Below are 7,868 nucleotides of genomic sequence, written 5' to 3' on the forward strand. Positions count from 1 at the left end.
TGAAAGACACACAAAGAGTGAATTTCACAGGGAGAGAGGGAGAGGCTGTGGCCCGTTGAGGAGTAAGGGATGGGATGGGGCCGAGGTTAAGTAAGGAGAAGTAATCTCTAATTTGATTGACTTTAAATGTTAGGAAATTTTGTGAACATGTGCAGCTGAATAAGATTTCGTAAATAAAAAGCTCAGGGCTTTGGAAGATTTGGCATCATTTTCCACATGAACAAGTATGAATGAGACTGAGCGGACATTGTTTTTAAATTGCAAAGGAGAAATATCCCACTATGAACTGTTGCTTGGAGACCAATTTCCAGCTTTGATCAAGTACCTTAAAATGTGACCGCATCACCACAAAGATATTTATTCCACTTTGCACTCAGTGATCTCCAACCAGGAACAAGGCACGTTGGTTTTTCAGTTTAACTCTCTTCTTCTCAGCAGTATTTTCTTTAAGCTGAAATAAATGAGGTCCAGCGTTAATTACAACATTAAACGTTCCAAAGAGATGACTCTAATTCATTTTGGATGAATCCATGAATTGTGTGAGTTTACATTAAGTTGAATAAAGCAAAATGAACAAAACAGCTTTTCTCCAACTTTAACCCTGTTCAGGGTCACCCATATGAGAAAGCTCATGGCGTTAAAACATCACTTCATTTCACTCTTCAGAGATGCTTCTTCACGTGTTGCGTATTTCCAGGATTTGGTGTTGACAACTGAGAAATCTCGCCAGGACCGGACATTTCTCAATCCAAGAAATTGACCTTTTCCTTAAAAAGAGGGCTATTTTGCTCAAACATGCTCTTTACCCTTTTCCTGCTGCTCTATGTCAATAAAAGCTGCTCCGGGTGAGGCTGCCTTACATTTACACTGAATGAAAGGAAACAAGAAAAATAAATAAGGAGGGATCACAGTCACAGATTTATCCAGTGGAATTGTTGATGAATATTGTAAACTTATACTCGACACAAGATTCTAATCAATATTTCAAAGAGTCGTCATTAAACTGATGGAGTGACTGATGCTTGATGAACGTTGTGAACATACTAGGCCGAGGGTAATGATCTATTTAGAGCAATCCCATTGCCAAGTTAAGGGCGTGCAACTCTGTGCCATAATGAGCAGCGCATTAAACTTCTACAGATTTGTCATTCAAAGGTTGTGGCCTCAAGTTCCACTAAAGTCTACTTTTACTTTAGTTTCCAAATGAATCAATCATGTTCTGCAAAAGTTGCTGAAACATCAGCTCCAGTCACCCAGATCCCTGCTGCCGATCAGAGGAAGTTCGTCACTTTCTCACGCAAGTTTTCAGAGACTAATTGGACCAGAATAGACTGCTCATACGACAAACCTGCATACTTGACGGACAAGAACAACTTAGCATTCAAGTTATACTTCTGATTTGTCACCTTGAATATATTTAGAAACTTATACATTTCAGATCCCCAATGAGGGTAGTGAGGATGGGGTGGGAAAAATCTTTGTAGCTTTAAATTCGCTATGACTTTCTAGAATGGTGAGTCAGTGGAAGGAGTTGAATGTCCTCTTCCTGTTCCTATGTTGGTATCCATTGGTGTTGTTTCAGGCAAAGTGTTGTCAACCGTTGCAGGGAACATCAGTTGGGACAGCATACATCTCTGCCAACAGCTATTCTGAGCTAATCCCAATTGCCTGCCCATGATAGCGTATTTTTTTGCTTCCTGCCTGCTCATGAGCCTGTCTAATTGCCTCTCAAAATTTGCTATCATGATGAAGACAATGGTGAATTGACCCCACTGAATATCAAGTTCATCATTTTTACTCCATTCCTCTCACAGCCGCAGTAGGCAGCCCCTGTTGCAACTTTAGATCAGGCAGTGGAGGATTCTCACATGCGCTCCATCAGACTGCATGCTTCTTCACATATGCTTCCAACTGGATACATGGAGCATGTGGCCATGTAATATTGTTGATTCAAGGGTAGATTTCTGACTTACTGGAATGGAGGTTTGGCTGTGGTGCTGCACATGATCATGTGATATTCTAAATCCAGTTCTGGTCTGTTCTTACCGAACAACCTTTACAATGAAATTCAATTTACCTTTGTGTTCCATTCTTACGCATTCGCTTGCCATGGAAGTCTGAGAATGAGCCCTTGAATGATGTAATGGTAAAGTCTGATGACAATGGTTGTAGTGTGGGTCCTGTCGTCTGACTGAACCTGTCAAAGGAAACTGGTCAAGTGTCGCTGAATGGAATTCTGTGATGAAACTGCACGATGCCGTGAAAAGCCTCATGACAAGGGCAATGTAACTATTTTTCTGTGAGGCATTGTTTTCCAGACTTAAGGACAGTGCACAGTGCAGTTCCCAGGAGTCAGTATTGGCAACAACCTCTCCTGTGGACAGATATTAATGAACCACATTTGACGACAAAGTGCACAGTTTCAATCTGCTAAATGGCGCAAAACTTGGAAAGAAACTAAACAGGACAGAAAGCCACATCAACTGCTTTTTACCAAATACATTTATCTTGCTGTGCATTGGTCTGTGCTCTATTCCTGAGCCTTATGACACAATCAGCGCAACACGTGAGCAAGTGTAAGAAGGGAAATGATTGCAGTGCCAGATGTCACACCAGGAGCAGCACCAGACACACGGTGACGTTAAATTCCCGCAACAGGAACTCTTCCCAAACAGCAGGCTGAGGTGAGAGAACTCAAAGGGAGGGGAAGCTTTGGAATTCGGTGCACCAGAAGCTGTGGAAGTCAGTTATTGAGCCTGTTCAAGAATGTAGCTGACAGATTACTACAGGGTAAAATCATTAAGGGCTCAGGGGACAGTGGAGGAAAATATGCATTTCAACAATCAATGCAATTTAACACTGTGTAATTAAGCAAGCTCCATGAACAACTTCAAACCACGAATGAAGATGACCATGCAATCTCGGTCACAACCAGTTTGCCAACTGTGAATGTATAGCCAGAAACATGGGGGCAGCACAAAATCTGCCACTCTATTGGCACAATCGGTCAGTGCACAGTACTCATATATCAGTCTCGAGGCGTGCGCAATGCCCAAGTTGTGAATTCAAGCTTCACCTGGGGCAGTTTCAGCTTGTCCGGGCTCGAGAGGGTAATGAGGAAAGGCAATTTTGAGTGTATTGGAAATACCAGTTTCTGCGATTTAGGAGGTGACTCAACGATCGAAAAACCTCCTGCAAGTATTCAAAATGCAAAGACATATCTGCAGGGAAATAATAAAAGTGTTTTATTTCAAATTGAAGACTTTTTCACATGGCTGACCACATGAGTGAAATTGTGGGAAAAAGCTGGTTAACTCATTCCAATTTATATAGTTTGCTGAAAGCTCGTCCAGTTCATTGAAATAATTTTAAAAAAAGATATTAGATTCATCTCATTCAACCATGCAAATGTTCCATTCAACCTTGGTCAGGATTTTTTATCAGCAAAAAAAAGAGCTGCTGAGAAGAAGCAATGTTGGGATTTGCATAAAGACAGAGTCTTGTTTCTGAATTTCTTGGATGGATTTCAGACAATACGAAATGTACCTAACATAATCGGAATGTGCTTAAATCTTTAAGGCAACAGTTTAAAGGAGGAATTGCGTCTCTGAGCGACGGGTTCCTTCCGACTCGAGAGGGTCTAACTTACTTTTTTCAATCAAAAATGTTCAGCTCCATTTATCATGCTCCACAGAGAATGAACTACCAATCTTGTTTTGCTACATATAAAGTCAAATAAATTCTAAACTATTTCCCACCCACCCACAGACTGTCTCACTGTTAAGGTGCCTCTAAATGGACCTGGGGTGCAGGTACATAATTCTTTGATGCTTACATCGCATGTAGACAGGGTGGTCAAACAGGCTTTTGGCACGCTTGACTTCATTGCTTAGTTGTTTGAATTTAGGAGTTGGGAAGTCATGTTGAGGCTGTTATGGTCATTGACGAGGCCTCTTCTGGAATATTGGGCACAGTTTCGGACGACAGTTGTAGGGAGCACATTATTAAGCTGGCGAGTGATAAGAAGAGGTTTACACGGATGTTACCTGGTATTGAAGGTTTGATTTATGAAGAAAGTTTGGATAGACTTGGATTTTTTTTTTTAGCTGGCGCTTAGGGAGGTTGACAGGTGACCTGACAGAAGTTTATAAAATAACGAGACATGTAGCTAATAATAATGGTGTTATTCTCTTCAGTCGGATGGGAGCTTTCAAGACATGGGGACATTTTTAATTTGTGAGGAGATCATTTAAAAAATAAATATACTAGAAGCATAAATTCGCAATGACTGTGAACAAAATGATAGGAAGTTTCAGCAGAGTAACAGGTGGCAGGGAAACGGGTGACAGTGAAGTAGGCGTGTGGAGACGAATGTGTTTGTTTGCCAGTGAGATTCACCATCTCACAAAGTGGGAAACATTGAAGTGTAGCAGTCGCAGTGATTATGTTTGCTGGTTATTCACCTTGTGAATGCTCTTTCCGCTGATATCACTGTTAACCTCACAAGTCAACATGATGAATGATGCAGCAATACGTGTGAAGCCAGTGGTGTCATTGATACTGCATCTGACTTTGGATTGGAAGTTTGAAATGTTGCATCTTCCCTCTGTGGAATGAAGTTGACAGCTTTCCTATATTTGCAAATTGACAGTTGCTTCCGAAACGGGTAGTGTACCCAGCGGTGTTTCTGTCAGATTCCGAGAAGCTGTAGTGACTCGATCGCGGAATTTTGGAAACTGAAAGTAGCCCATGAGCAACATCAGTGTGGGACTATTTCAACTCACTGTCCACTTCATATTTCTGCTCATGGCAACGGCTCCCATTGTCAGAGAAACTGATTGTATTCCGCATAAAACTGCCTTTTGCTGAGGAACTGTGTGTATGGTGGCACAGCGTGGGGATGATGGAGACAGAGTTCATATAACCCTGAGGCCTCTGTCACTCTTCTAGGATCTATCTGTGTATCTCCCTCTGTGGCTTAACATGAGGAAGATTACTTCAAGTGTTAACATATTTTGGTCATCTCAAACTTCAGTCCCATCCATTGATTGCAGGGACACTCTCTTTGAATTTTGCACTCTCAAATTAACAACTACAAAGGTGGTAGGAGAAACGCGTGAACCTGGGACTAGAATAGATGGATGTCTGAAGACACGGACAGACAAGTTGGCCGAATAGTCTTTTTCCACACTCGTAAAAACTCGAAGATTGGGACAAATTGATCTGCAGCCAAAATAGGCAACAGACTGAAAAGGCTGAAGCAGTATCATTGAGAAAATATGGCAAAGGCTTGAATGCTTTCCCTGGTGGTCTAGTAGTCAGGATTCAGTGCTCTCATGGCAGTGAACTGGGTTTAGTTCCAGGTTGGGGAGCTTAATCTGTTCCTTGGCAGGTTTTCATGACCACAGCACTGCTGATTAACTTTTAGAAGCAGGAAAGGTGCCGTGAGGTAATCTATTTTCTCCCAAACGATAATCAAGCTGATAGGTAACAAAGAACTACCAATGCTGGAAAACTGAAACCAGAAAAAAAGCAAATTCATAGACAATCCCAGAACGTTGTTGTTGTTCTCAGTAAAGGTTGTCCCACCCGTTACATTCCCTACTTGTCATTTATCTGTGGGTGGTAACATTTTCTGAATCGTGTTCAGTGACATTCAAATTTGTTTGAACGCTATCAATAGCTATTCTTTCATTACCATCCTGCTCTGTGTTTTAACATCACGTTATTTGACAGTTTATCTTACTTTTCCATCTTTTTGAAACAACCACATTCGTGATTACGATGTGGAAGTGCTAGTGTTGGATTGGCGTGGACGCAATCAGAAGTCTCACGACACTGGCTTACAGCCCAGTGGGTTTATTTAAAATGACAAGCTTTCGAGTGCTACTCCTTCATCATGATAAATTATTACTTCATTGTAACAGTACCTTCTACAAGCAAATGGGACAATGTGGCGTGACTGATCAATGTCATCAGAGTGTAGGAACCTCTATGTTGCAGTGATCACAGTGTGACTGATTTTCATGTTGACTTTGAGGGAGGGCAGTTTGAATCTAAGACAAGCACTTTATACCGAAATAAAGGCAATGGTACCATTTGAAGTGAGGGGTGGCTGAAATAAAGTGGGAGATTAAGTTCAGAAATTGTTCAGTGAAGACACACTAGCAGAGATTTAGGGAAATAATGCAGAATACACAAAAAAAAAAGCCGTGCAGTGTGTCTTTGTTAGTTTTCCATCGGTTTTTAGATGAACATGCGTATTTTCAGCCTGACTCTGGTTTCACAATCCCATTGCGTCACAACACCCAGAGGGTAAGGGTCAGGTAAATGACATGCAGAAGTTGCATAGTACGTCATGACACGCACAATAACCAATTAAGTGCTAAGGAAGCACGCATCACACTGAGATGGAGCGTGCTTATTTATGTGAAAGGCTTTTGCATATAACCCCTATTACATAAAGATCTCCCTCACATTGGAAAATGAATTTCCGACTGTGTAACTCTGCTGAAGAGCTAAATATTTGCCTTGAGGCAGCAATACCCCGTGAGACAGTGACATGCCATCTTCTGTCACAGCGTGGCCTGGTGAAAGCATGCTGCCATCAAACGGCACGCAATACATCAGATTTTTCCAACGTTCTGAAGAATGTATTTACTCCTCCTGCCGTCACATGTTACTCTGTACCACCTGAGCTTCCCGCTTCCAGTAAACACTTCAAACCCGCACAAATCTATCATATATTTCACACAGTTTTGGTTCCCAACTAAACTGTCACAGGTATGATGAACCTGTTGGCCTTCTCTGGATCTCTCACTGTGTTATGACCCAACTTGTAAAGTGCATTGTTTCTGACCCCCAGATTACCCTGCAGTATTACCCCACGTTGATTCAGACAGCGCCGTCCTCCCTGTGACATGTACATGTGGTGTAATATTGTGTCATGCTAGGTGTCCCGCTGCGTCAATATCACCTCTGTCTAACTTCCCACATTCTGCTGGTCAAACACTGATTACACTCAGAATCATAAACTTAACACAGTGCAGATGGAGGCCATGCAGCCCACCTTAGCTCTGCGGGTTCTCCACAAAGAGGTAATGGGTCATTCTCTTGACTACTTCCTGTCATGCTGCACGTTGCTACTTTTAACGTAACCATCGAATTGGTTTTTCAGTAACATAATTGAGCATCACTCTTTGTCCCACTCAGTGTTACAGTGATTACAGACACTAACCACTCCCTGTGTGAAAACATTTTGCCTGATGTCACTTTTGCATTTTCAAATGAACCTGTGCCTAATCACACTGGATCCCCTCCCAGGCAGGGGAACTTTTTCTCCTTATTGATTCTGTGTATAGCCTTCACGGCTTGGGAAACTTCAGTCAGACCTGCTTTCAACCTTCCAATCTATCTTCATCGCTGACATTCCACATACACGGCACCTTTCACGTGCAATTTTTCAGCGTTATCTACAATCAAATAGCGATCTCCTTCCTGAGGTTTCCCGCCTCAATCTTTGTGATAAGCCAGAGTGTTTATTCAACGCTAGATTGCGTGGGTGAACATCCTGAACCCCGAGTTTTCATTTTCAACACGCGTCATGTTTGTTACAATGACACCTCTGCTGCCGAAGCTCATCCTGTTTCAAGAAGTCCAACTTCACGAGGTGCAGCTTTTCTTTTCGAAAATTTGATCAAGCGACCTGACAAAACTAAGCGCTTGCCTGATATTTTAATCTGGGAGCACTCACATACTAACTGAATACAAATCCCTAAGCAAGAATTATACTTCTAGACCAACAAGCCAGTAAAATCCTTGCATTTCTAGTGCAGAACCAGGCATGAAGCAGAGTTAAGTTTCAAGAA

This window comes from Stegostoma tigrinum, unplaced genomic scaffold (genome assembly GCF_030684315.1).
Source record: "Stegostoma tigrinum isolate sSteTig4 unplaced genomic scaffold, sSteTig4.hap1 scaffold_94, whole genome shotgun sequence".
NCBI classification, from domain to species: domain Eukaryota; kingdom Metazoa; phylum Chordata; class Chondrichthyes; order Orectolobiformes; family Stegostomatidae; genus Stegostoma; species Stegostoma tigrinum.